This window comes from Ambystoma mexicanum, chromosome 2q, assembly GCF_040938575.1.
Source record: "Ambystoma mexicanum isolate Mex_15411 chromosome 2q, UKY_AmexF1_1, whole genome shotgun sequence".
NCBI lineage: Eukaryota > Metazoa > Chordata > Amphibia > Caudata > Ambystomatidae > Ambystoma > Ambystoma mexicanum.
This window is the reverse complement of record NC_090924.1, coordinates 129,037,788-129,065,292: the sequence shown is the minus strand read 5'-3', so window position 1 is coordinate 129,065,292 and position 27,505 is coordinate 129,037,788. Positions and strand designations below refer to the sequence as shown.

At 47.5% G+C, this 27,505-nt stretch overlaps 19 non-coding genes across 19 annotated transcripts; all 19 read right to left on the bottom strand.

Annotated features, from left to right (window-relative positions):
* Window positions 1-2,364: 2,364 nt before the first annotated feature.
* TRNAV-UAC (transfer RNA valine (anticodon UAC)) lies at window positions 2,365-2,437 on the bottom strand. Its single transcript has one exon. It is a non-coding gene; the product is annotated as a tRNA-Val (tRNA).
* Window positions 2,438-2,851: 414 nt separating this feature from the next.
* On the bottom strand, window positions 2,852-2,923 carry TRNAP-CGG (transfer RNA proline (anticodon CGG)). Its single transcript has one exon. It is a non-coding gene; the product is annotated as a tRNA-Pro (tRNA).
* A 2,695-nt stretch (window positions 2,924-5,618) lies between these two features.
* TRNAV-UAC (transfer RNA valine (anticodon UAC)) lies at window positions 5,619-5,691 on the bottom strand. Its single transcript has one exon. It is a non-coding gene; the product is annotated as a tRNA-Val (tRNA).
* Window positions 5,692-6,105: 414 nt separating this feature from the next.
* On the bottom strand, window positions 6,106-6,177 carry TRNAP-CGG (transfer RNA proline (anticodon CGG)). Its single transcript has one exon. It is a non-coding gene; the product is annotated as a tRNA-Pro (tRNA).
* A 2,721-nt stretch (window positions 6,178-8,898) lies between these two features.
* TRNAV-UAC (transfer RNA valine (anticodon UAC)) lies at window positions 8,899-8,971 on the bottom strand. Its single transcript has one exon. It is a non-coding gene; the product is annotated as a tRNA-Val (tRNA).
* Window positions 8,972-9,389: 418 nt separating this feature from the next.
* Window positions 9,390-9,461, bottom strand: TRNAP-CGG (transfer RNA proline (anticodon CGG)). The gene has a single exon. It is a non-coding gene; the product is annotated as a tRNA-Pro (tRNA).
* Window positions 9,462-12,187: 2,726 nt separating this feature from the next.
* Window positions 12,188-12,260, bottom strand: TRNAV-UAC (transfer RNA valine (anticodon UAC)). The gene has a single exon. It is a non-coding gene; the product is annotated as a tRNA-Val (tRNA).
* Window positions 12,261-12,674: 414 nt separating this feature from the next.
* Window positions 12,675-12,746, bottom strand: TRNAP-CGG (transfer RNA proline (anticodon CGG)). The gene has a single exon. It is a non-coding gene; the product is annotated as a tRNA-Pro (tRNA).
* Window positions 12,747-15,480: 2,734 nt separating this feature from the next.
* Window positions 15,481-15,553, bottom strand: TRNAV-UAC (transfer RNA valine (anticodon UAC)). Its single transcript has one exon. It is a non-coding gene; the product is annotated as a tRNA-Val (tRNA).
* Window positions 15,554-15,967: 414 nt separating this feature from the next.
* On the bottom strand, window positions 15,968-16,039 carry TRNAP-CGG (transfer RNA proline (anticodon CGG)). The gene has a single exon. It is a non-coding gene; the product is annotated as a tRNA-Pro (tRNA).
* Window positions 16,040-18,760: 2,721 nt separating this feature from the next.
* TRNAV-UAC (transfer RNA valine (anticodon UAC)) lies at window positions 18,761-18,833 on the bottom strand. The gene has a single exon. It is a non-coding gene; the product is annotated as a tRNA-Val (tRNA).
* Window positions 18,834-19,247: 414 nt separating this feature from the next.
* Window positions 19,248-19,319, bottom strand: TRNAP-CGG (transfer RNA proline (anticodon CGG)). The gene has a single exon. It is a non-coding gene; the product is annotated as a tRNA-Pro (tRNA).
* A 1,410-nt stretch (window positions 19,320-20,729) lies between these two features.
* On the bottom strand, window positions 20,730-20,802 carry TRNAV-CAC (transfer RNA valine (anticodon CAC)). The gene has a single exon. It is a non-coding gene; the product is annotated as a tRNA-Val (tRNA).
* A 420-nt stretch (window positions 20,803-21,222) lies between these two features.
* Window positions 21,223-21,294, bottom strand: TRNAP-UGG (transfer RNA proline (anticodon UGG)). The gene has a single exon. It is a non-coding gene; the product is annotated as a tRNA-Pro (tRNA).
* A 1,323-nt stretch (window positions 21,295-22,617) lies between these two features.
* Window positions 22,618-22,690, bottom strand: TRNAV-CAC (transfer RNA valine (anticodon CAC)). The gene has a single exon. It is a non-coding gene; the product is annotated as a tRNA-Val (tRNA).
* A 408-nt stretch (window positions 22,691-23,098) lies between these two features.
* Window positions 23,099-23,170, bottom strand: TRNAP-UGG (transfer RNA proline (anticodon UGG)). Its single transcript has one exon. It is a non-coding gene; the product is annotated as a tRNA-Pro (tRNA).
* A 1,327-nt stretch (window positions 23,171-24,497) lies between these two features.
* TRNAV-CAC (transfer RNA valine (anticodon CAC)) lies at window positions 24,498-24,570 on the bottom strand. The gene has a single exon. It is a non-coding gene; the product is annotated as a tRNA-Val (tRNA).
* A 1,811-nt stretch (window positions 24,571-26,381) lies between these two features.
* Window positions 26,382-26,454, bottom strand: TRNAV-CAC (transfer RNA valine (anticodon CAC)). The gene has a single exon. It is a non-coding gene; the product is annotated as a tRNA-Val (tRNA).
* A 420-nt stretch (window positions 26,455-26,874) lies between these two features.
* On the bottom strand, window positions 26,875-26,946 carry TRNAP-UGG (transfer RNA proline (anticodon UGG)). The gene has a single exon. It is a non-coding gene; the product is annotated as a tRNA-Pro (tRNA).
* Window positions 26,947-27,505: the final 559 nt, after the last annotated feature.

The following is a 27,505-nucleotide window of genomic DNA, read 5'->3' as shown; positions in this document are numbered from 1 at the left end:
TCCTTCCTTCCTTCCTTCCTTCCTTCCTTCCTTCCTTCCTTCCTTCCTTCCTCTTATGCTGTTTATGTAATAAGAGGGGACGATACACAGAAGAGAGAGAGTGGCCCAACACACTAGACTAGCAGTCTTCTGATCAATCTGCAGCTGGCAAGGTGGGGGAGAGACTTTATTTTGCACCTGCTGGGATATGCATTGGCAGAAGCTCTGAGGGCTGGGCCTTTCCTTTTGCCTGTAAAAACAAAAAGCAGCCCTCCTCCCTCCAGCCCTGAGAGCATGGGCGTGACACTGGCAAAAGCAGCATCTCCCCTTTGGTAAAGATGACCATTGCACAGCTGCTCACTCAGAGCTCGATCGTGCTCGATCAGGCGAGATATATTTAGGTCACCAGCAAAGTCTGTTCTCTTTTCTTGCGTAGGGTGAGCATTCACAGAGCCCAGCTTCGTTGACAAGAGTGCAAAAGGTGTATACTAAAAGCTTTCTGCTTTACTTGAGCGCCATGGCCGTTATTATATTTTGGCTGCTCCAAGCAATCTCTGTCCAGCCTATGCAAATTTCCAGCTCAAATTTTCCCAGCACTCAAAAAGTCCCTCCTCCCGCCAGCTATGCTTTCAGGAAGTTCAGCAGAAGCAGTCCAACTTCTGTTCCCAGTTCAGAGGAAAAGCTTTCTCGGGCCAGAGAAAGCCAGGGAATCACTGTACCGGCAAGTGCATTTCTTACAACTGGTAATCCCTCAGAACACAGAAATGAAGAAGCTGTATATGAAAATGTGATATTTCTTTGGTACACTAACCTATGTAACTAATATGCACCATTTCAGAGGACGGAGCGGACCCAACTGTGATCCCAGAGACCCAAATACCCAGCAGTAGGGAAAAGAAATCCTCTCTGTGCTCTGCAACATTACATTCACAAAATGAAGGCGCGTGCATTTTATTATTGGCCCCATATACACAATACATGTGAGGATGCTTGCCTTCCCAGTGTATTTCTCAAGCTCTTGAGAGCATATGCTATTTCCATGGGAACGCAAATAAGTTCATACTTTACATTTGTGTGTGACAAAAGGGGAAAAAAACGATTTTGTGTAAAATGCCAGCAGAGAGTGTTTCTGCCCGGTCTCGAACGTGCTAACCACTACACTACAGAAACAACTGCTTGCATCCCTTTGTAGGGACTGGGAGAACAGGTGCAAAGGGCTTTGCAAGTGGACCTGCTTAAAGACTAATCAAATGCCTTGCGCCTGAAGCTCACACAATCCAGCCTAAAACATACGTCCTATCAAGCATGCGCACATATACAAGTATGCCTGTTGAGGGTCTATGCAGCGTACAGAGGGAAGGACATATTTCCACTTTGAGATCGGACGGCCAAAACTCACAAGCAAATCAAGGAATGTTACTGAGAGCTAACAGAGAACACAAAGTGCTTGTCGCAAGGACATGGCAGGCAAAGAGGTTCAGGAAGTGAATTGTTCATCGACTACTGCTTACCGAGAAAGCCAGAGAGTCTGTCCAATGAAAATAACATTGGAAAAAAAAAAAAGGAGCTCAAGTTACCCACCTTGATCGGGCTCCTCCGGACCTCTCGCACCCAAAGCGAGAATCATACCCCTAGACCAACGAGCCACGGTCCTGTGATCATCTGACGGAATTGTACTCAGCGTTTCCACCCCCCTTAGGCTTCGAGGCCAAGAATGCCTATTCCTGAAGTTTGTTCCTGCCGCTGAAAGCCTTGTCGGTGTATGAGCCAAATGAATGCCCCAGTCGGCACGCTCTGACTGTCTTCATAGCTCTTCTTCTCGTCCTGAAGGTGTTGGCACATTGACATCAGGATCAATGAAGCTGGTGGCACACCCTCCCTTCCATTCGCCCGTGAAGGGTACGTATAAAAGAGCTGTTGATGCACAGAAGAAGAAATCTAGCACAACACCAACGCGGTCTGCTGATCAATTGAAAGTGGACAAAGTGAGCGAGTGAGAGCCTTCATTTTGCACCGGATCTGCATTGGCAGAAGCTCTGAGGGCTAGGAATTTTCTTTTGCCCTTGAAAAAAAGAAAAATCCAATATCACATCTGCCTCGGTGCATGAACATTGCTCAGGGAAAAGCAGCGCCACCCTTCTGTAAGAAATAGCATTGCACAACTGCTCCCTCAGCTTTCCATCCAACTATACATAAGCACGCACATATGCAGGCATGCAATTTTAATTCATCACATATTCGGAGCAAATGTGAGTGCGCTCGTCTACTCAGAATTTATTTCAAAGCGTGTCAGAGGAACTGCTTCTTCCGTTGCAACTGCAAATAAGTTCATGGCTTGAGCTTCGAGATGGTGGAACATGAAAAGTGTAAAATGCCACCCTCTGCTGTTTCTGCCCGGTCTCGAACCAGGGACCTTTCGCGTGTAAGGCGAACGTGATAACCACTACACTACAGAAACTGCTGCATGCTATGCCCTCTGGCGGTTGAGAGAATAGGGTCAAGTAACAGTGCAATTGTCTCTGTTTGAACACTTATCAAATGCCTCACGCCCAAAGCTTTACAAATGCAGCTCATCACACACACGGCGTTACAAGCATGAACACTCAGACAAGTGTGCCAGCTGAGAGGCCGTGCAGTCTGAAGATGTAAGGGCCTCTTTAGGCATTGGTATGGGACAGCCATGAATTAACAAACAAATCCAGAAAGGTGACTGAGAGCTACTTGGGACTCCTTAATGCATGGCGCAATGAGGCGGTCCGCAAAGAGGCTTAGGAAGCCCAATGTTCATCGACCATTGTCCATCCATCAGTCCACAGTCTATAGAATTGAAAAACACATGTGTAAAAAAGTATCGGGCCAGGCACCAATCAATGGGCTCGTCCGGGATTTGAACCCGGGACCTCTCGCACCCGAAGCGAGAATCATACCCCTAGACCAACGAGCCTACACTTGCAGAGTAGTATAGACAATATGTAGGGATTTGACTTGGCAGTTGTACCTCTTGAGGATTGTAGCACAAGAGTATCTCTTCCTAACGTTTGCTCCTAAAGCCCGTCCTCGTCCCTAAATGATGCAAAGGCTGAGCGTCTTCACAGGTCTACTCCTCATCCCGAAGGTTGGTGGACCATTGACATCAGGGTGAAAGGTGCTTGCGATACACTGTTCCTTCCTTCCTTCCTTCCTTCCTTCCTTCCTTCCTTCCTTCCTTCCTTCCTTCCTTCCTTCCTTCCTTCCTTCCTTCCTTCCTTCCTTCCTTCCTTCCTTCCTTCCTTCCTTCCTTCCTTCCTTCCTTCCTTCCTTCCTTCCTTCCTTCCTTCCTTCCTTCCTCTTATGCTGTTTATGTAATAAGAGGGGACGATACACAGAAGAGAGAGAGTGGCCCAACACACTAGACTAGCAGTCTTCTGATCAATCTGCAGCTGGCAAGGTGGGGGAGAGACTTTATTTTGCACCTGCTGGGATATGCATTGGCAGAAGCTCTGAGGGCTGGGCCTTTCCTTTTGCCTGTAAAAACAAAAAGCAGCCCTCCTCCCTCCAGCCCTGAGAGCATGGGCGTGACACTGGCAAAAGCAGCATCTCCCCTTTGGTAAAGATGACCATTGCACAGCTGCTCACTCAGAGCTCGATCGTGCTCGATCAGGCGAGATATATTTATGTCACCAGCAAAGTCTGTTCTCTTTTCTTGCGTAGGGTGAGCATTCACAGAGCCCAGCTTCGTTGACAAGAGTGCAAAAGGTGTATACTAAAAGCTTTCTGCTTTACTTGAGCGACATGGCCGTTATTATATTTTGGCTGCTCCAAGCAATCTCTGTCCAGCCTATGCAAATTTCCAGCTCAAATTTTCCCAGCACTCAAAAAGTCCCTCCTCCCGCCAGCTATGCTTTCAGGAAGTTCAGCAGAAGCAGTCCAACTTCTGTTCCCAGTTCAGAGGAAAAGCTTTCTCGGGCCAGAGAAAGCCAGGGAATCACTGTACCGGCAAGTGCATTTCTTACAACTGGTAATCCCTCAGAACACAGAAATGAAGAAGCTGTATATGAAAATGTGATATTTCTTTGGTACACTAACCTATGTAACTAATATGCACCATTTCAGAGGACGGAGCGGACCCAACTGTGATCCCAGAGACCCAAATACCCAGCAGTAGGGAAAAGAAATCCTCTCTGTGCTCTGCAACATTACATACACAAAATGAAGGCGCGTGCATTTTATTATTGGCCCCATATACACAATACATGTGAGGATGCTTGCCTTCCCAGTGTATTTCTCAAGCTCTTGAGAGCATATGCTATTTCCATGGGAACGCAAATAAGTTCATACTTTACATTTGTGTGTGACAAAAGGGGAAAAAAACGATTTTGTGTAAAATGCCAGCAGAGAGTGTTTCTGCCCGGTCTCGAACGTGCTAACCACTACACTACAGAAACAACTGCTTGCATCCCTTTGTAGGGACTGGGAGAACAGGTGCAAAGGGCTTTGCAAGTGGACCTGCTTAAAGACTAATCAAATGCCTTGCTCCTGAAGCTCACACAATCCAGCCTAAAACATACGTCCTATCAAGCATGCGCACATATACAAGTATGCCTGTTGAGGGTCTATGCAGCGTACAGAGGGAAGGACATATTTCCACTTTGAGATCGGACGGCCAAAACTCACAAGCAAATCAAGGAATGTTACTGAGAGCTAACAGAGAACACAAAGTGCTTGTCGCAAGGACATGGCAGGCAAAGAGGTTCAGGAAGTGAATTGTTCATCGACTACTGCTTACCGAGAAAGCCAGAGAGTCTGTCCAATGAAAATAACATTGGAAAAAAAAAAAAGGAGCTCAAGTTACCCACCTTGATCGGGCTCCTCCGGACCTCTCGCACCCAAAGCGAGAATCATACCCCTAGACCAACGAGCCACGGTCCTGTGATCATCTGACGGAATTGTACTCAGCGTTTCCACCCCCCTTAGGCTTCGAGGCCAAGAATGCCTATTCCTGAAGTTTGTTCCTGCCGCTGAAAGCCTTGTCGGTGTATGAGCCAAATGAATGCCCCAGTCGGCACGCTCTGACTGTCTTCATAGCTCTTCTTCTCGTCCTGAAGGTGTTGGCACATTGACATCAGGATCAATGAAGCTGGTGGCACACCCTCCCTTCCATTCGCCCGTGAAGGGTACGTATAAAAGAGCTGTTGATGCACAGAAGAAGAAATCTAGCACAACACCAACGCGGTCTGCTGATCAATTGAAAGTGGACAAAGTGAGCGAGTGAGAGCCTTCATTTTGCACCGGATCTGCATTGGCAGAAGCTCTGAGGGCTAGGAATTTTCTTTTGCCCTTGAAAAAAAGAAAAATCCAATATCACATCTGCCTGGGTGCATGAACATTGCTCAGGGAAAAGCAGCGCCACCCTTCTGTAAGAAATAGCATTGCACAACTGCTCCCTCAGCTTTCCATCCAACTATACATAAGCACGCACATATGCAGGCATGCAATTTTAATTCATCACATATTCGGAGCAAATGTGAGTGCGCTCGTCTACTCAGAATTTATTTCAAAGCGTGTCAGAGGAACTGCTTCTTCCGTTGCAACTGCAAATAAGTTCATGGCTTGAGCTTCGAGATGGTGGAACATGAAAAGTGTAAAATGCCACCCTCTGCTGTTTCTGCCCGGTCTCGAACCAGGGACCTTTCGCGTGTAAGGCGAACGTGATAACCACTACACTACAGAAACTGCTGCATGCTATGCCCTCTGGCGGTTGAGAGAATAGGGTCAAGTAACAGTGCAATTGTCTCTGTTTGAACACTTATCAAATGCCTCACGCCCAAAGCTTTACAAATGCAGCTCATCACACACACGGCGTTACAAGCATGAACACTCAGACAAGTGTGCCAGCTGAGAGGCCGTGCAGTCTGAAGATGTAAGGGCCTCTTTAGGCATTGGTATGGGACAGCCATGAATTAACAAACAAATCCAGAAAGGTGACTGAGAGCTACTTGGGACTCCTTAATGCATGGCGCAATGAGGCGGTCCGCAAAGAGGCTTAGGAAGCCCAATGTTCATCGACCATTGTCCATCCATCAGTCCAGAGTCTATAGAATTGAAAAACACATGTGTAAAAAAGTATCGGGCCAGGCACCAATCAATGGGCTCGTCCGGGATTTGAACCCGGGACCTCTCGCACCCGAAGCGAGAATCATACCCCTAGACCAACGAGCCTACACTTGCAGAGTAGTCTAGACAATATGTAGGGATTTGACTTGGCAGTTGTACCTCTTGAGGATTGTAGCACAAGAGTATCTCTTCCTAACGTTTGCTCCTAAAGCCCGTCCTCGTCCCTAAATGATGCAAAGGCTGAGCGTCTTCACAGGTCTACTCCTCATCCCGAAGGTTGGTGGACCATTGACATCAGGGTGAAAGGTGCTTGCGATACACTGTTCCTTCCTTCCTTCCTTCCTTCCTTCCTTCCTTCCTTCCTTCCTTCCTTCCTTCCTTCCTTCCTTCCTTCCTTCCTTCCTTCCTTCCTTCCTTCCTTCCTTCCTTCCTTCCTTCCTTCCTTCCTTCCTTCCTTCCTTCCTTCCTTCCTTCCTTCCTTCCTTCCTCCTTCCTTCCTTCCTTCCTTCCTTCCTCTTATGCTGTTTATGTAATAAGAGGGGACGATACACAGAAGAGAGAGAGTGGCCCAACACACTAGACTAGCAGTCTTCTGATCAATCTGCAGCTGGCAAGGTGGGGGAGAGACTTTATTTTGCACCTGCTGGGATATGCATTGGCAGAAGCTCTGAGGGCTGGGCCTTTCCTTTTGCCTGTAAAAACAAAAAGCAGCCCTCCTCCCTCCAGCCCTGAGAGCATGGGCGTGACACTGGCAAAAGCAGCATCTCCCCTTTGGTAAAGATGACCATTGCACAGCTGCTCACTCAGAGCTCGATCGTGCTCGATCAGGCGAGATATATTTAGGTCACCAGCAAAGTCTGTTCTCTTTTCTTGCGTAGGGTGAGCATTCACAGAGCCCAGCTTCGTTGACAAGAGTGCAAAAGGTGTATACTAAAAGCTTTCTGCTTTACTTGAGCGCCATGGCCGTTATTATATTTTGGCTGCTCCAAGCAATCTCTGTCCAGCCTATGCAAATTTCCAGCTCAAATTTTCCCAGCACTCAAAAAGTCCCTCCTCCCGCCAGCTATGCTTTCAGGAAGTTCAGCAGAAGCAGTCCAACTTCTGTTCCCAGTTCAGAGGAAAAGCTTTCTCGGGCCAGAGAAAGCCAGGGAATCACTGTACCGGCAAGTGCATTTCTTACAACTGGTAATCCCTCAGAACACAGAAATGAAGAAGCTGTATATGAAAATGTGATATTTCTTTGGTACACTAACCTATGTAACTAATATGCACCATTTCAGAGGACGGAGCGGACCCAACTGTGATCCCAGAGACCCAAATACCCAGCAGTAGGGAAAAGAAATCCTCTCTGTGCTCTGCAACATTACATACACAAAATGAAGGCGCGTGCATTTTATTATTGGCCCCATATACACAATACATGTGAGGATGCTTGCCTTCCCAGTGTATTTCTCAAGCTCTTGAGAGCATATGCTATTTCCATGGGAACGCAAATAAGTTCATACTTTACATTTGTGTGTGACAAAAGGGGAAAAAAACGATTTTGTGTAAAATGCCAGCAGAGAGTGTTTCTGCCCGGTCTCGAACGTGCTAACCACTACACTACAGAAACAACTGCTTGCATCCCTTTGTAGGGACTGGGAGAACAGGTGCAAAGGGCTTTGCAAGTGGACCTGCTTAAAGACTAATCAAATGCCTTGCGCCTGAAGCTCACACAATCCAGCCTAAAACATACGTCCTATCAAGCATGCGCACATATACAAGTATGCCTGTTGAGGGTCTATGCAGCGTACAGAGGGAAGGACATATTTCCACTTTGAGATCGGACGGCCAAAACTCACAAGCAAATCAAGGAATGTTACTGAGAGCTAACAGAGAACACAAAGTGCTTGTCGCAAGGACATGGCAGGCAAAGAGGTTCAGGAAGTGAATTGTTCATCGACTACTGCTTACCGAGAAAGCCAGAGAGTCTGTCCAATGAAAATAACATTGGAAAAAAAAAAAGGAGCTCAAGTTACCCACCTTGATCGGGCTCCTCCGGACCTCTCGCACCCAAAGCGAGAATCATACCCCTAGACCAACGAGCCACGGTCCTGTGATCATCTGACGGAATTGTACTCAGCGTTTCCACCCCCCTTAGGCTTCGAGGCCAAGAATGCCTATTCCTGAAGTTTGTTCCTGCCGCTGAAAGCCTTGTCGGTGTATGAGCCAAATGAATGCCCCAGTCGGCACGCTCTGACTGTCTTCATAGCTCTTCTTCTCGTCCTGAAGGTGTTGGCACATTGACATCAGGATCAATGAAGCTGGTGGCACACCCTCCCTTCCATTCGCCCGTGAAGGGTACGTATAAAAGAGCTGTTGATGCACAGAAGAAGAAATCTAGCACAACACCAACGCGGTCTGCTGATCAATTGAAAGTGGACAAAGTGAGCGAGTGAGAGCCTTCATTTTGCACCGGATCTGCATTGGCAGAAGCTCTGAGGGCTAGGAATTTTCTTTTGCCCTTGAAAAAAAGAAAAATCCAATATCACATCTGCCTGGGTGCATGACCATTGCTCAGGGAAAAGCAGCGCCACCCTTCTGTAAGAAATAGCATTGCACAACTGCTCCCTCAGCTTTCCATCCAACTATACATAAGCACGCACATATGCAGGCATGCAATTTTAATTCATCACATATTCGGAGCAAATGTGAGTGCGCTCGTCTACTCAGAATTTATTTCAAAGCGTGTCAGAGGAACTGCTTCTTCCGTTGCAACTGCAAATAAGTTCATGGCTTGAGCTTCGAGATGGTGGAACATGAAAAGTGTAAAATGCCACCCTCTGCTGTTTCTGCCCGGTCTCGAACCAGGGACCTTTCGCGTGTAAGGCGAACGTGATAACCACTACACTACAGAAACTGCTGCATGCATGCTATGCCCTCTGGCGGTTGAGAGAATAGGGTCAAGTAACAGTGCAATTGTCTCTGTTTGAACACTTATCAAATGCCTCACGCCCAAAGCTTTACAAATGCAGCTCATCACACACACGGCGTTACAAGCATGAACACTCAGACAAGTGTGCCAGCTGAGAGGCCGTGCAGTCTGAAGATGTAAGGGCCTCTTTAGGCATTGGTATGGGACAGCCATGAATTAACAAACAAATCCAGAAAGGTGACTGAGAGCTACTTGGGACTCCTTAATGCATGGCGCAATGAGGCGGTCCGCAAAGAGGCTTAGGAAGCCCAATGTTCATCGACCATTGTCCATCCATCAGTCCAGAGTCTATAGAATTGAAAAACACATGTGTAAAAAAGTATCGGGCCAGGCACCAATCAATGGGCTCGTCCGGGATTTGAACCCGGGACCTCTCGCACCCGAAGCGAGAATCATACCCCTAGACCAACGAGCCTACACTTGCAGAGTAGTCTAGACAATATGTAGGGATTTGACTTGGCAGTTCTACCTCTTGAGGATTGTAGCACAAGAGTATCTCTTCCTAACGTTTGCTCCTAAAGCCCGTCCTCGTCCCTAAATGATGCAAAGGCTGAGCGTCTTCCCAGGTCTACTCCTCATCCCGAAGGTTGGTGGACCATTGACATCAGGGTGAAAGGTGCTTGCGATACACTGTTCCTTCCTTCCTTCCTTCCTTCCTTCCTTCCTTCCTTCCTTCCTTCCTTCCTTCCTTCCTTCCTTCCTTCCTTCCTTCCTTCCTTCCTTCCTTCCTTCCTTCCTTCCTTCCTTCCTTCCTTCCTTCCTTCCTTCCTTCCTTCCTTCCTTCCTTCCTTCCTTCCTTCCTTCCTTCCTTCCTTCCTTCCTTCCTTCCTCTTATGCTGTTTATGTAATAAGAGGGGACGATACACAGAAGAGAGAGAGTGGCCCAACACACTAGACTAGCAGTCTTCTGATCAATCTGCAGCTGGCAAGGTGGGGGAGAGACTTTATTTTGCACCTGCTGGGATATGCATTGGCAGAAGCTCTGAGGGCTGGGCCTTTCCTTTTGCCTGTAAAAACAAAAAGCAGCCCTCCTCCCTCCAGCCCTGAGAGCATGGGCGTGACACTGGCAAAAGCAGCATCTCCCCTTTGGTAAAGATGACCATTGCACAGCTGCTCACTCAGAGCTCGATCGTGCTCGATCAGGCGAGATATATTTAGGTCACCAGCAAAGTCTGTTCTCTTTTCTTGCGTAGGGTGAGCATTCACAGAGCCCAGCTTCGTTGACAAGAGTGCAAAAGGTGTATACTAAAAGCTTTCTGCTTTACTTGAGCGCCATGGCCGTTATTATATTTTGGCTGCTCCAAGCAATCTCTGTCCAGCCTATGCAAATTTCCAGCTCAAATTTTCCCAGCACTCAAAAAGTCCCTCCTCCCGCCAGCTATGCTTTCAGGAAGTTCAGCAGAAGCAGTCCAACTTCTGTTCCCAGTTCAGAGGAAAAGCTTTCTCGGGCCAGAGAAAGCCAGGGAATCACTGTACCGGCAAGTGCATTTCTTACAACTGGTAATCCCTCAGAACACAGAAATGAAGAAGCTGTATATGAAAATGTGATATTTCTTTGGTACACTAACCTATGTAACTAATATGCACCATTTCAGAGGACGGAGCGGACCCAACTGTGATCCCAGAGGCCCAAATACCCAGCAGTAGGGAAAAGAAATCCTCTCTGTGCTCTGCAACATTACATACACAAAATGAAGGCGCGTGCATTTTATTATTGGCCCCATATACAGAATACATGTGAGGATGCTTGCCTTCCCAGTGTATTTCTCAAGCTCTTGAGAGCATATGCTATTTCCATGGGAACGCAAATAAGTTCATACTTTACATTTGTGTGTGACAAAAGGGGAAAAAAACGATTTTGTGTAAAATGCCAGCAGAGAGTGTTTCTGCCCGGTCTCGAACGTGCTAACCACTACACTACAGAAACAACTGCTTGCATCCCTTTGTAGGGACTGGGAGAACAGGTGCAAAGGGCTTTGCAAGTGGACCTGCTTAAAGACTAATCAAATGCCTTGCGCCTGAAGCTCACACAATCCAGCCTAAAACATACGTCCTATCAAGCATGCGCACATATACAAGTATGCCTGTTGAGGGTCTATGCAGCGTACAGAGGGAAGGACATATTTCCACTTTGAGATCGGACGGCCAAAACTCACAAGCAAATCAAGGAATGTTACTGAGAGCTAACAGAGAACACAAAGTGCTTGTCGCAAGGACATGGCAGGCAAAGAGGTTCAGGAAGTGAATTGTTCATCGACTACTGCTTACCGAGAAAGCCAGAGAGTCTGTCCAATGAAAATAACATTGGAAAAAAAAAAAGGAGCTCAAGTTACCCACCTTGATCGGGCTCCTCCGGACCTCTCGCACCCAAAGCGAGAATCATACCCCTAGACCAACGAGCCACGGTCCTGTGATCATCTGACGGAATTGTACTCAGCGTTTCCACCCCCCTTAGGCTTCGAGGCCAAGAATGCCTATTCCTGAAGTTTGTTCCTGCCGCTGAAAGCCTTGTCGGTGTATGAGCCAAATGAATGCCCCAGTCGGCACGCTCTGACTGTCTTCATAGCTCTTCTTCTCGTCCTGAAGGTGTTGGCACATTGACATCAGGATCAATGAAGCTGGTGGCACACCCTCCCTTCCATTCGCCCGTGAAGGGTACGTATAAAAGAGCTGTTGATGCACAGAAGAAGAAATCTAGCACAACACCAACGCGGTCTGCTGATCAATTGAAAGTGGACAAAGTGAGCGAGTGAGAGCCTTCATTTTGCACCGGATCTGCATTGGCAGAAGCTCTGAGGGCTAGGAATTTTCTTTTGCCCTTGAAAAAAAGAAAAATCCAATATCACATCTGCCTGGGTGCATGAACATTGCTCAGGGAAAAGCAGCGCCACCCTTCTGTAAGAAATAGCATTGCACAACTGCTCCCTCAGCTTTCCATCCAACTATACATAAGCACGCACACATGCAGGCATGCAATTTTAATTCATCACATATTCGGAGCAAATGTGAGTGCGCTCGTCTACTCAGAATTTATTTCAAAGCGTGTCAGAGGAACTGCTTCTTCCGTTGCAACTGCAAATAAGTTCATGGCTTGAGCTTCGAGATGGTGGAACATGAAAAGTGTAAAATGCCACCCTCTGCTGTTTCTGCCCGGTCTCGAACCAGGGACCTTTCGCGTGTAAGGCGAACGTGATAACCACTACACTACAGAAACTGCTGCATGCTATGCCCTCTGGCGGTTGAGAGAATAGGGTCAAGTAACAGTGCAATTGTCTCTGTTTGAACACTTATCAAATGCCTCACGCCCAAAGCTTTACAAATGCAGCTCATCACACACACGGCGTTACAAGCATGAACACTCAGACAAGTGTGCCAGCTGAGAGGCCGTGCAGTCTGAAGATGTAAGGGCCTCTTTAGGCATTGGTATGGGACAGCCATGAATTAACAAACAAATCCAGAAAGGTGACTGAGAGCTACTTGGGACTCCTTAATGCATGGCGCAATGAGGCGGTCCGCAAAGAGGCTTAGGAAGCCCAATGTTCATCGACCATTGTCCATCCATCAGTCCAGAGTCTATAGAATTGAAAAACACATGTGTAAAAAAGTATCGGGCCAGGCACCAATCAATGGGCTCGTCTGGGATTTGAACCCGGGACCTCTCGCACCCGAAGCGAGAATCATACCCCTAGACCAACGAGCCTACACTTGCAGAGTAGTCTAGACAATATGTAGGGATTTGACTTGGCAGTTGTACCTCTTGAGGATTGTAGCACAAGAGTATCTCTTCCTAACGTTTGCTCCTAAAGCCCGTCCTCGTCCCTAAATGATGCAAAGGCTGAGCGTCTTCACAGGTCTACTCCTCATCCCGAAGGTTGGTGGACCATTGACATCAGGGTGAAAGGTGCTTGCGATACACTGTTCCTTCCTTCCTTCCTTCCTTCCTTCCTTCCTTCCTTCCTTCCTTCCTTCCTTCCTTCCTTCCTTCCTTCCTTCCTTCCTTCCTTCCTTCCTTCCTTCCTTCCTTCCTTCCTTCCTTCCTTCCTTCCTTCCTTCCTTCCTTCCTTCCTTCCTTCCTTCCTTCCTTCCTTCCTTCCTTCCTTCCTTCCTTCCTTCCTTCCTTCCTCTTATGCTGTTTATGTAATAAGAGGGGACGATACACAGAAGAGAGAGAGTGGCCCAACACACTAGACTAGCAGTCTTCTGATCAATCTGCAGCTGGCAAGGTGGGGGAGAGACTTTATTTTGCACCTGCTGGGATATGCATTGGCAGAAGCTCTGAGGGCTGGGCCTTTCCTTTTGCCTGTAAAAACAAAAAGCAGCCCTCCTCCCTCCAGCCCTGAGAGCATGGGCGTGACACTGGCAAAAGCAGCATCTCCCCTTTGGTAAAGATGACCATTGCACAGCTGCTCACTCAGAGCTCGATCGTGCTCGATCAGGCGAGATATATTTAGGTCACCAGCAAAGTCTGTTCTCTTTTCTTGCGTAGGGTGAGCATTCACAGAGCCCAGCTTCGTTGACAAGAGTGCAAAAGGTGTATACTAAAAGCTTTCTGCTTTACTTGAGCGCCATGGCCGTTATTATATTTTGGCTGCTCCAAGCAATCTCTGTCCAGCCTATGCAAATTTCCAGCTCAAATTTTCCCAGCACTCAAAAAGTCCCTCCTCCCGCCAGCTATGCTTTCAGGAAGTTCAGCAGAAGCAGTCCAACTTCTGTTCCCAGTTCAGAGGAAAAGCTTTCTCGGGCCAGAGAAAGCCAGGGAATCACTGTACCGGCAAGTGCATTTCTTACAACTGGTAATCCCTCAGAACACAGAAATGAAGAAGCTGTATATGAAAATGTGATATTTCTTTGGTACACTAACCTATGTAACTAATATGCACCATTTCAGAGGACGGAGCGGACCCAACTGTGATCCCAGAGGCCCAAATACCCAGCAGTAGGGAAAAGAAATCCTCTCTGTGCTCTGCAACATTACATACACAAAATGAAGGCGCGTGCATTTTATTATTGGCCCCATATACAGAATACATGTGAGGATGCTTGCCTTCCCAGTGTATTTCTCAAGCTCTTGAGAGCATATGCTATTTCCATGGGAACGCAAATAAGTTCATACTTTACATTTGTGTGTGACAAAAGGGGAAAAAAACGATTTTGTGTAAAATGCCAGCAGAGAGTGTTTCTGCCCGGTCTCGAACGTGCTAACCACTACACTACAGAAACAACTGCTTGCATCCCTTTGTAGGGACTGGGAGAACAGGTGCAAAGGGCTTTGCAAGTGGACCTGCTTAAAGACTAATCAAATGCCTTGCGCCTGAAGCTCACACAATCCAGCCTAAAACATACGTCCTATCAAGCATGCGCACATATACAAGTATGCCTGTTGAGGGTCTATGCAGCGTACAGAGGGAAGGACATATTTCCACTTTGAGATCGGACGGCCAAAACTCACAAGCAAATCAAGGAATGTTACTGAGAGCTAACAGAGAACACAAAGTGCTTGTCGCAAGGACATGGCAGGCAAAGAGGTTCAGGAAGTGAATTGTTCATCGACTACTGCTTACCGAGAAAGCCAGAGAGTCTGTCCAATGAAAATAACATTGGAAAAAAAAAAAGGAGCTCAAGTTACCCACCTTGATCGGGCTCCTCCGGACCTCTCGCACCCAAAGCGAGAATCATACCCCTAGACCAACGAGCCACGGTCCTGTGATCATCTGACGGAATTGTACTCAGCGTTTCCACCCCCCTTAGGCTTCGAGGCCAAGAATGCCTATTCCTGAAGTTTGTTCCTGCCGCTGAAAGCCTTGTCGGTGTATGAGCCAAATGAATGCCCCAGTCGGCACGCTCTGACTGTCTTCATAGCTCTTCTTCTCGTCCTGAAGGTGTTGGCACATTGACATCAGGATCAATGAAGCTGGTGGCACACCCTCCCTTCCATTCGCCCGTGAAGGGTACGTATAAAAGAGCTGTTGATGCACAGAAGAAGAAATCTAGCACAACACCAACGCGGTCTGCTGATCAATTGAAAGTGGACAAAGTGAGCGAGTGAGAGCCTTCATTTTGCACCGGATCTGCATTGGCAGAAGCTCTGAGGGCTAGGAATTTTCTTTTGCCCTTGAAAAAAAGAAAAATCCAATATCACATCTGCCTGGGTGCATGAACATTGCTCAGGGAAAAGCAGCGCCACCCTTCTGTAAGAAATAGCATTGCACAACTGCTCCCTCAGCTTTCCATCCAACTATACATAAGCACGCACACATGCAGGCATGCAATTTTAATTCATCACATATTCGGAGCAAATGTGAGTGCGCTCGTCTACTCAGAATTTATTTCAAAGCGTGTCAGAGGAACTGCTTCTTCCGTTGCAACTGCAAATAAGTTCATGGCTTGAGCTTCGAGATGGTGGAACATGAAAAGTGTAAAATGCCACCCTCTGCTGTTTCTGCCCGGTCTCGAACCAGGGACCTTTCGCGTGTAAGGCGAACGTGATAACCACTACACTACAGAAACTGCTGCATGCTATGCCCTCTGGCGGTTGAGAGAATAGGGTCAAGTAACAGTGCAATTGTCTCTGTTTGAACACTTATCAAATGCCTCACGCCCAAAGCTTTACAAATGCAGCTCATCACACACACGGCGTTACAAGCATGAACACTCAGACAAGTGTGCCAGCTGAGAGGCCGTGCAGTCTGAAGATGTAAGGGCCTCTTTAGGCATTGGTATGGGACAGCCATGAATTAACAAACAAATCCAGAAAGGTGACTGAGAGCTACTTGGGACTCCTTAATGCATGGCGCAATGAGGCGGTCCGCAAAGAGGCTTAGGAAGCCCAATGTTCATCGACCATTGTCCATCCATCAGTCCAGAGTCTATAGAATTGAAAAACACATGTGTAAAAAAGTATCGGGCCAGGCACCAATCAATGGGCTCGTCCGGGATTTGAACCCGGGACCTCTCGCACCCGAAGCGAGAATCATACCCCTAGACCAACGAGCCTACACTTGCAGAGTAGTCTAGACAATATGTAGGGATTTGACTTGGCAGTTGTACCTCTTGAGGATTGTAGCACAAGAGTATCTCTTCCTAACGTTTGCTCCTAAAGCCCGTCCTCGTCCCTAAATGATGCAAAGGCTGAGCGTCTTCACAGGTCTACTCCTCATCCCGAAGGTTGGTGGACCATTGACATCAGGGTGAAAGGTGCTTGCGATACACTGTTCCTTCCTTCCTTCCTTCCTTCCTTCCTTCCTTCCTTCCTTCCTTCCTTCCTTCCTTCCTTCCTTCCTTCCTTCCTTCCTTCCTTCCTTCCTTCCTTCCTTCCTTCCTTCCTTCCTTCCTTCCTTCCTTCCTTCCTTCCTTCCTTCCTTCCTTCCTTCCTTCCTTCCTTCCTTCCTTCCTTCCTTCCTCTTATGCTGTTTATGTAATAAGAGGGGACGATACACAGAAGAGAGAGAGTGGCCCAAAACACTAGACTAGCAGTCTTCTGATCAATCTGCAGCTGGCAAGGTGGGGGAGAGACTTTATTTTGCACCTGCTGGGATATGCATTGGCAGAAGCTCTGAGGGCTGGGCCTTTCCTTTTGCCTGTAAAAACAAAAAGCAGCCCTCCTCCCTCCAGCCCTGAGAGCATGGGCGTGACACTGGCAAAAGCAGCATCTCCCCTTTGGTAAAGATGACCATTGCACAGCTGCTCACTCAGAGCTCGATCGTGCTCGATCAGGCGAGATATATATTTAGGTCACCAGCAAAGTCTGTTCTCTTTTCTTGCGTAGGGTGAGCATTCACAGAGCCCAGCTTCGTTGACAAGAGTGCAAAAGGTGTATACTAAAAGCTTTCTGCTTTACTTGAGCGCCATGGCCGTTATTATATTTTGGCTGCTCCAAGCAATCTCTGTCCAGCCTATGCAAATTTCCAGCTCAAATTTTCCCAGCACTCAAAAAGTCCCTCCTCCCGCCAGCTATGCTTTCAGGAAGTTCAGCAGGAGCAGTCCAACTTCTGTTCCCAGTTCAGAGGAAAAGCTTTCTCGGGCCAGAGAAAGCTAGGGAATCACTGTACCGGCAAGTGCATTTCTTACAACTGGTAATCCCTCAGAACACAGAAATGAAGAAGCTGTATATGAAAATGTGATATTTCTTTGGTACACTAACCTATGTAACTAATATGCACCATTTCAGAGGACGGAGCGGACCCAACTGTGATCCCAGAGACCCAAATACCCAGCAGTAGGGAAAAGAAATCCTCTCTGTGCTCTGCAACATTACATACACAAAATGAAGGCGCGTGCATTTTATTATTGGCCCCATATACACAATACATGTGAGGATGCTTGCCTTCCCAGTGTATTTCTCAAGCTCTTGAGAGCATATGCTATTTCCATGGGAACGCAAATAAGTTCATACTTTACATTTGTGTGTGACAAAAGGGGAAAAAAACGATTTTGTGTAAAATGCCAGCAGAGAGTGTTTCTGCCCGGTCTCGAACGTGCTAACCACTACACTACAGAAACAACTGCTTGCATCCCTTTGTAGGGACTGGGAGAACAGGTGCAAAGGGCTTTGCAAGTGGACCTGCTTAAAGACTAATCAAATGCCTTGCGCCTGAAGCTCACACAATCCAGCCTAAAACATACGTCCTATCAAGCATGCGCACATATACAAGTATGCCTGTTGAGGGTCTATGCAGCGTACAGAGGGAAGGACATATTTCCACTTTGAGATCGGACGGCCAAAACTCACAAGCAAATCAAGGAATGTTACTGAGAGCTAACAGAGAACACAAAGTGCTTGTCGCAAGGACATGGCAGGCAAAGAGGTTCAGGAAGTGAATTGTTCATCGACTACTGCTTACCGAGAAAGCCAGAGAGTCTGTCCAATGAAAATAACATTGGAAAAAAAAAAAAGGAGCTCAAGTTACCCACCTTGATCGGGCTCCTCCGGACCTCTCGCACCCAAAGCGAGAATCATACCCCTAGACCAACGAGCCACGGTCCTGTGATCATCTGACGGAATTGTACTCAGCGTTTCCACCCCCCTTAGGCTTCGAGGCCAAGAATGCCTATTCCTGAAGTTTGTTCCTGCCGCTGAAAGCCTTGTCGGTGTATGAGCCAAATGAATGCCCCAGTCGGCACGCTCTGACTGTCTTCATAGCTCTTCTTCTCGTCCTGAAGGTGTTGGCACATTGACATCAGGATCAATGAAGCTGGTGGCACACCCTCCCTTCCATTCGCCCGTGAAGGGTACGTATAAAAGAGCTGTTGATGCACAGAAGAAGAAATCTAGCACAACACCAACGCGGTCTGCTGATCAATTGAAAGTGGACAAAGTGAGCGAGTGAGAGCCTTCATTTTGCACCGGATCTGCATTGGCAGAAGCTCTGAGGGCTACGAATTTTCTTTTGCCCTTGAAAAAAAGAAAAATCCAATATCACATCTGCCTGGGTGCATGAACATTGCTCAGGGAAAAGCAGCGCCACCCTTCTGTAAGAAATAGCATTGCACAACTGCTCCCTCAGCTTTCCATCCAACTATACATAAGCACGCACATATGCAGGCATGCAATTTTAATTCATCACATATTCGGAGCAAATGTGAGTGCGCTCGTCTACTCAGAATTTATTTCAAAGCGTGTCAGAGGAACTGCTTCTTCCGTTGCAACTGCAAATAAGTTCATGGCTTGAGCTTCGAGATGGTGGAACATGAAAAGTGTAAAATGCCACCCTCTGCTGTTTCTGCCCGGTCTCGAACCAGGGACCTTTCGCGTGTAAGGCGAACGTGATAACCACTACACTACAGAAACTGCTGCATGCTATGCCCTCTGGCGGTTGAGAGAATAGGGTCAAGTAACAGTGCAATTGTCTCTGTTTGAACACTTATCAAATGCCTCACGCCCAAAGCTTTACAAATGCAGCTCATCACACACACGGCGTTACAAGCATGAACACTCAGACAAGTGTGCCAGCTGAGAGGCCGTGCAGTCTGAAGATGTAAGGGCCTCTTTAGGCATTGGTATGGGACAGCCATGAATTAACAAACAAATCCAGAAAGGTGACTGAGAGCTACTTGGGACTCCTTAATGCATGGCGCAATGAGGCGGTCCGCAAAGAGGCTTAGGAAGCCCAATGTTCATCGACCATTGTCCATCCATCAGTCCAGAGTCTATAGAATTGAAAAACACATGTGTAAAAAAGTATCGGGCCAGGCACCAATCAATGGGCTCGTCCGGGATTTGAACCCGGGACCTCTCGCACCCGAAGCGAGAATCATACCCCTAGACCAACGAGCCTACACTTGCAGAGTAGTCTAGACAATATGTAGGGATTTGACTTGGCAGTTGTACCTCTTGAGGATTGTAGCACAAGAGTATCTCTTCCTAACGTTTGCTCCTAAAGCCCGTCCTCGTCCCTAAATGATGCAAAGGCTGAGCGTCTTCACAGGTCTACTCCTCATCCCGAAGGTTGGTGGACCATTGACATCAGGGTGAAAGGTGCTTGCGATACACTGTTCCTTCCTTCCTTCCTTCCTTCCTTCCTTCCTTCCTTCCTTCCTTCCTTCCTTCCTTCCTTCCTTCCTTCCTTCCTTCCTTCCTTCCTTCCTTCCTTCCTTCCTTCCTTCCTTCCTTCCTTCCTTCCTTCCTTCCTTCCTCTTACGCTGTTTATGTAATAAGAGGGGACGATACACAGAAGAGAGAAAGTGGCCCAACACACTAGACTAGCAGTCTTCTGATCAATCTGCAGCTGGCAAGGTGGGGGAGAGCCTTTATTTTGCACCTGCTGGGATCTGCATTGGCAGAAGCTCTGAGGGCTGGGCCTTTCCTTTTGCCTGTAAAAACAAAAAGCAGCCCTCCTCCCTCCAGCCCTGAGAGCATGGGCGTGACACTGGAAAAAGCAGCATCTCCCCTTTGGTAAAGATGACCATTGCACAGCTGCTCACTCAGAGCTCGATCGTGCTCGATCAGGCGAGATATATTTAGGTCACCAGCAAAGTCTGTTCTCTTTTCTTGCGTAGGGTGAGCATTCACAGAGCCCAGCTTCGTTGACAAGAGTGCAAAAGGTGTATACTAAAAGCTTTCTGCTTTACTTGAGCGCCATGGCCGTTATTATATTTTGGCTGCTCCAAGCAATCTCTGTCCAGCCGATGCAAATTTCCAGCTCAAATTTTCCCAGCACTCAAAAAGTCCCTCCTCCCGCCAGCTCTGCTTTCAGGAAGTTCAGCAGAAGCAGTCCAACTTCTGTTCCCACTTCAGAGGAAAAGCTTTCTCGGGCCAGAGAAAGCCAGGGAATCACTGTACCGGCAAGTGCATTTCTTACAACTGGTAATCCCTCAGAACACAGAAATGAAGAAGCTGTATATGAAAATGTATTATTTCTTTGGTACACTAACCTATGTAACTAATATGGACCATTTCAGAGGACGGAGCGGACCCAACTGTGATCCCAGAGACCCAAATACCCAGCAGTAGGGAAAATAAATCCTCTCTGTGCTCTGCAACATTACATACACAAAATGCAAGCGCGTGCATTTTTTTATTGGCCCCATATACAGAAAACATGTGAGGATGCTTGCCTTCCCAGTGTATTTCTCAAGCTCTTGAGAGCATATGCTATTTCCATGGGAACGCAAATAAGTTCATACTTTACATTTGTGTGTGACAAAAGGGGAAAAAAACTATTTTGTGTAAAATGCCAGCAGAGAGTGTTTCTGCCCGGTCTCGAACCGGGGACCTTTCGCGTGTGAGGCGAACGTGATAACCACTACACTACAGAAACAGCTGCTTGCTCATCTTTGTAGGGACTGGGAGAACAGGTGCAAAGGGCAGTGCAAGTGGACCTGCTTAAAGACTAATCAAATGCCTTGCGCCTGAAGCTCACACAATCCAGCCTAAAACATACGTCCTATCAAGCATGCGCACATATACAAGTATGCCAGCTGAGGGCCTATGCAGCGTACAGAGGGAAGGACATATTTCCACTTTGAGATCGGACGGCCAAAACTCACAAGCAAATCAAGGAATGTTACTGAGAGCTAACAGAGAACACAAAGTGCTTGTCGCAAGGACATGGCACGCGAAGAGGTTCAGGAAGTGAATTGTTCATCGACTACTGCTTACCAAGAAAACCAGAGAGTCTGTCCAATGAAAATAACATTGAAAAAACAAAAAAAAGGAGCTCAAGTTAACCACCTTGATTGGGCTCGTCCGGGATTTGAACCCGGGACCTCTCGCACCCAAAGCGAGAATCATACCCCTAGACCAACGAGCCACGGTCCTTTGAGCATTTGACGGAATTGTCCTCAGCGTTTGCACCCCCCTTAGGATTCGAGGCCAAGAATGCCTATTCCTGAAGTTTGTTCCTGCCGCTGAAAGCCTTGTCGGTGTATGAGCCAAATGAATGCCCCAGTCGGCACGCTCTGACTGTCTTCACAGGTCTCCTCCTCATCCCGAAGGTTGGTGGCCCATTGACATCAGGGTGGAAGGTGCTTGCGATACACTGTTCCTTCCTTCCTTCCTTCCTTCCTTCCTTCCTTTATTCCTCTTATGCTGTTTATGTAATAAGAGGGGACGATACACAGAAGAGAGAAAGTGGCCCAACACACTAGACTAGCAGTCTTCTGATCAATCTGCAGCTGGCAAGGTGGGGGAGAGCCTTTATTTTGCACCTGCTGGGATCTGCATTGGCAGAAGCTCTGAGGGCTGGGCCTTTCCTTTTGCCTGTAAAAACAAAAAGCAGCCCTCCTCCCTCCAGCCCTGAGAGCATGGGCGTGACACTGGAAAAAGCAGCATCTCCCCTTTGGTAAAGATGACCATTGCACAGCTGCTCACTCAGAGCTCGATCGTGCTCGATCAGGCGAGATATATTTAGGTCACCAGCAAAGTCTGTTCTCTTTTCTTGCGTAGGGTGAGCATTCACAGAGCCCAGCTTCGTTGACAAGAGTGCAAAAGGTGTATACTAAAAGCTTTCTGCTTTACTTGAGCGCCATGGCCGTTATTATATTTTGGCTGCTCCAAGCAATCTCTGTCCAGCCGATGCAAATTTCCAGCTCAAATTTTCCCAGCACTCAAAAAGTCCCTCCTCCCGCCAGCTCTGCTTTCAGGAAGTTCAGCAGAAGCAGTCCAACTTCTGTTCCCACTTCAGAGGAAAAGCTTTCTCGGGCCAGAGAAAGCCAGGGAATCACTGTACCGGCAAGTGCATTTCTTACAACTGGTAATCCCTCAGAACACAGAAATGAAGAAGCTGTATATGAAAATGTATTATTTCTTTGGTACACTAACCTATGTAACTAATATGGACCATTTCAGAGGACGGAGCGGACCCAACTGTGATCCCAGAGACCCAAATACCCAGCAGTAGGGAAAATAAATCCTCTCTGTGCTCTGCAACATTACATACACAAAATGCAAGCGCGTGCATTTTTTTATTGGCCCCATATACAGAATACATGTGAGGATGCTTGCCTTCCCAGTGTATTTCTCAAGCTCTTGAGAACATATGCTATTTCCATGGGAACGCAAATAAGTTCATACTTTACATTTGTGTGTGACAAAAGGGGAAAAAAACTATTTTGTGTAAAATGCCAGCAGAGAGTGTTTCTGCCCGGTCTCGAACCGGGGACCTTTCGCGTGTGAGGCGAACGTGATAACCACTACACTACAGAAACAGCTGCTTGCTCACCTTTGTAGGGACTGGGAGAACAGGTTCAAAGGGCAGTGCAAGTGGACCTGCTTAAAGACTAATCAAATGCCTTGCGCCTGAAGCTCACACAATCCAGCCTAAAACATACGTCCTATCAAGCATGCGCACATATACAAGTATGCCAGCTGAGGGCCTATGCAGCGTACAGAGGGAAGGACATATTTCCACTTTGAGATCGGACGGCCAAAACTCACAAGCAAATCAAGGAATGTTACTGAGAGCTAACAGAGAACACAAAGTGCTTGTCGCAAGGACATGGCACGCAAAGAGGTTCAGGAAGTGAATTGTTCATCGACTACTGCTTACCGAGAAAACCAGAGAGTCTGTCCAATGAAAATACAAAAAAAAGGAGCTCAAGTTAACCACCTTGATTGGGCTCGTCCGGGATTTGAACCCGGGACCTCTCGCACCCAAAGCGAGAATCATACCCCTAGACCAACGAGCCACGGTCCTTTGAGCATTTGACGGAATTGTCCTCAGCGTTTGCACCCACCTTAGGATTCGAGGCCAAGAATGCCTATTCCTGAAGTTTGTTCCTGCCGCTGAAAGCCTTGTCGGTGTATGAGCCAAATGAATGCCCCAGTCGGCACGCTCTGACTGTCTTCACAGGTCTCCTCCTCATCCCGAAGGTTGGTGGCCCATTGACATCAGGGTGGAAGGTGCTTGCGATACACTGTTCCTTCCTTCCTTCCTTCCTTCCTTCCTTCCTTCCTTTATTCCTCTTATGCTGTTTATGTAATAAGAGGGGACGATACACAGAAGAGAGAAAGTGGCCCAACACACTAGACTAGCAGTCTTCTGATCAATCTGCAGCTGGCAAGGTGGGGGAGAGCCTTTATTTTGCACCTGCTGGGATCTGCATTGGCAGAAGCTCTGAGGGCTGGGCCTTTCCTTTTGCCTGTAAAAACAAAAAGCAGCCCTCCTCCCTCCAGCCCTGAGAGCATGGGCGTGACACTGGAAAAAGCAGCATCTCCCCTTTGGTAAAGATGACCATTGCACAGCTGCTCACTCAGAGCTCGATCGTGCTCGATCAGGCGAGATATATTTAGGTCACCAGCAAAGTCTGTTCTCTTTTCTTGCGTAGGGTGAGCATTCACAGAGCCCAGCTTCGTTGACAAGAGTGCAAAAGGTGTATACTAAAAGCTTTCTGCTTTACTTGAGCGCCATGGCCGTTATTATATTTTGGCTGCTCCAAGCAATCTCTGTCCAGCCGATGCAAATTTCCAGCTCAAATTTTCCCAGCACTCAAAAAGTCCCTCCTCCCGCCAGCTCTGCTTTCAGGAAGTTCAGCAGAAGCAGTCCAACTTCTGTTCCCACTTCAGAGGAAAAGCTTTCTCGGGCCAGAGAAAGCCAGGGAATCACTGTACCGGCAAGTGCATTTCTTACAACTGGTAATCCCTCAGAACACAGAAATGAAGAAGCTGTATATGAAAATGTATTATTTCTTTGGTACACTAACCTATGTAACTAATATGGACCATTTCAGAGGACGGAGCGGACCCAACTGTGATCCCAGAGACCCAAATACCCAGCAGTAGGGAAAATAAATCCTCTCTGTGCTCTGCAACATTACATACACAAAATGCAAGCGCGTGCATTTTTTTATTGGCCCCATATACAGAATACATGTGAGGATGCTTGCCTTCCCAGTGTATTTCTCAAGCTCTTGAGAGCATATGCTATTTCCATGGGAACGCAAATAAGTTCATACTTTACATTTGTGTGTGACAAAAGGGGAAAAAAACTATTTTGTGTAAAATGCCAGCAGAGAGTGTTTCTGCCCGGTCTCGAACCGGGGACCTTTCGCGTGTGAGGCGAACGTGATAACCACTACACTACAGAAACAGCTGCTTGCTCACCTTTGTAGGGACTGGGAGAACAGGTGCAAAGGGCAGTGCAAGTGGACCTGCTTAAAGACTAATCAAATGCCTTGCGCCTGAAGCTCACACAATCCAGCCTAAAACATACGTCCTATCAAGCATGCGCACATATACAAGTATGCCAGCTGAGGGCCTATGCAGCGTACAGAGGGAAGGACATATTTCCACTTTGAGATCGGACGGCCAAAACTCACAAGCAAATCAAGGAATGTTACTGAGAGCTAACAGAGAACACAAAGTGCTTGTCGCAAGGACATGGCACGCAAAGAGGTTCAGGAAGTGAATTGTTCATCGACTACTGCTTACCGAGAAAACCAGAGAGTCTGTCCAATGAAAATAACATTGAAAAAACAAAAAAAAGGAGCTCAAGTTAACCACGTTGATTGGGCTCGTCCGGGATTTGAACCCGGGACCTCTCGCACCCAAAGCGAGAATCATACCCCTAGACCAATGAGCCACGGTCCTTTGAGCATTTGACGGAATTGTCCTCAGCGTTTGCACCCCCCTTAGGATTCGAGGCCAAGAATGCCTATTCCTGAAGTTTGTTCCTGCCGCTGAAAGCCTTGTCGGTGTATGAGCCAAATGAATGCCCCAGTCGGCACGCTCTGACTGTCTTCACAGGTCTCCTCCTCATCCCGAAGGTTGGTGGCCCATTGACATCAGGGTGGAAGGTGCTTGCGATACACTGTTCCTTCCTTCCTTCCTTCCTTCCTTCCTTTATTCCTCTTATGCTGTTTATGTAATAAGAGGGGACGATACACAGAAGAGAGAAAGTGGCCCAACACACTAGACTAGCAGTCTTCTGATCAATCTGCAGCTGGCAAGGTGGGGGAGAGCCTTTATTTTGCACCTGCTGGGATCTGCATTGGCAGAAGCTCTGAGGGCTGGGCCTTTCCTTTTGCCTGTAAAAACAAAAAGCAGCCCTCCTCCCTCCAGCCCTGAGAGCATGGGCGTGACACTGGAAAAAGCAGCATCTCCCCTTTGGTAAAGATGACCATTGCACAGCTGCTCACTCAGAGCTCGATCGTGCTCGATCAGGCGAGATATATTTAGGTCACCAGCAAAGTCTGTTCTCTTTTCTTGCGTAGGGTGAGCATTCACAGAGCCCAGCTTCGTTAACAAGAGTGCAAAAGGTGTATACTAAAAGCTTTCTGCTTTACTTGAGCGCCATGGCCGTTATTATATTTTGGCTGCTCCAAGCAATCTCTGTCCAGCCGATGCAAATTTCCAGCTCAAATTTTCCCAGCACTCAAAAAGTCCCTCCTCCCGCCAGCTCTGCTTTCAGGAAGTTCAGCAGAAGCAGTCCAACTTCTGTTCCCACTTCAGAGGAAAAGCTTTCTCGGGCCAGAGAAAGCCAGGGAATCACTGTACCGGCAAGTGCATTTCTTACAACTGGTAATCCCTCAGAACACAGAAATGAAGAAGCTGTATATGAAAATGTATTATTTCTTTGGTACACTAACCTATGTAACTAATATGGACCATTTCAGAGGACGGAGCGGACCCAACTGTGATCCCAGAGACCCAAATACCCAGCAGTAGGGAAAATAAATCCTCTCTGTGCTCTGCAACATTACATACACAAAATGCAAGCGCGTGCATTTTTTTATTGGCCCCATATACAGAAAACATGTGAGGATGCTTGCCTTCCCAGTGTATTTCTCAAGCTCTTGAGAGCATATGCTATTTCCATGGGAACGCAAATAAGTTCATACTTTACATTTGTGTGTGACAAAAGGGGAAAAAAACTATTTTGTGTAAAATGCCAGCAGAGAGTGTTTCTGCCCGGTCTCGAACCGGGGACCTTTCGCGTGTGAGGCGAACGTGATAACCACTACACTACAGAAACAGCTGCTTGCTCACCTTTGTAGGGACTGGGAGAACAGGTGCAAAGGGCAGTGCAAGTGGACCTGCTTAAAGACTAATCAAATGCCTTGCGCCTGAAGCTCACACAATCCAGCCTAAAACATACGTCCTATCAAGCATGCGCACATATACAAGTATGCCAGCTGAGGGCCTATGCAGCGTACAGAGGGAAGGACATATTTCCACTTTGAGATCGGACGGCCAAAACTCACAAGCAAATCAAGCAATGTTACTGAGAGCTAACAGAGAACACAAAGTGCTTGTCGCAAGGACATGGCACGCAAAGAGGTTCAGGAAGTGAATTGTTCATCGACTACTGCTTACCGAGAAAACCAGAGAGTCTGTCCAATGAAAATAACATTGAAAAAACAAAAAAAAGGAGCTCAAGTTAACCACCTTGATTGGGCTCGTCCGGGATTTGAACCCGGGACCTCTCGCACCCAAAGCGAGAATCATACCCCTAGACCAACAAGCCACGGTCCTTTGAGCATTTGACGGAATTGTCCTCAGCGTTTGCACCCCCCTTAGGATTCGAGGCCAAGAATGCCTATTCCTGAAGTTTGTTCCTGCCGCTGAAAGCCTTGTCGGTGTATGAGCCAAATGAATGCCCCAGTCGGCACGCTCTGACTGTCTTCACAGGTCTCCTCCTCATCCCGAAGGTTGGTGGCCCATTGACATCAGGGTGGAAGGTGCTTGCGATACACTGTTCCTTCCTTCCTTCCTTCCTTCCTTCCTTTATTCCTCTTATGCTGTTTATGTAATAAGAGGGGACGATACACAGAAGAGAAAAAGTGGCCCAACACACTAGACTAGCAGTCTTCTGATCAATCTGCAGCTGGCAAGGTGGGGGAGAGCCTTTATTTTGCACCTGCTGGGATCTGCATTGGCAGAAGCTCTGAGGGCTGGGCCTTTCCTTTTGCCTGTAAAAACAAAAAGCAGCCCTCCTCCCTCCAGCCCTGAGAGCATGGGCGTGACACTGGAAAAAGCAGCATCTCCCCTTTGGTAAAGATGACCATTGCACAGCTGCTCACTCA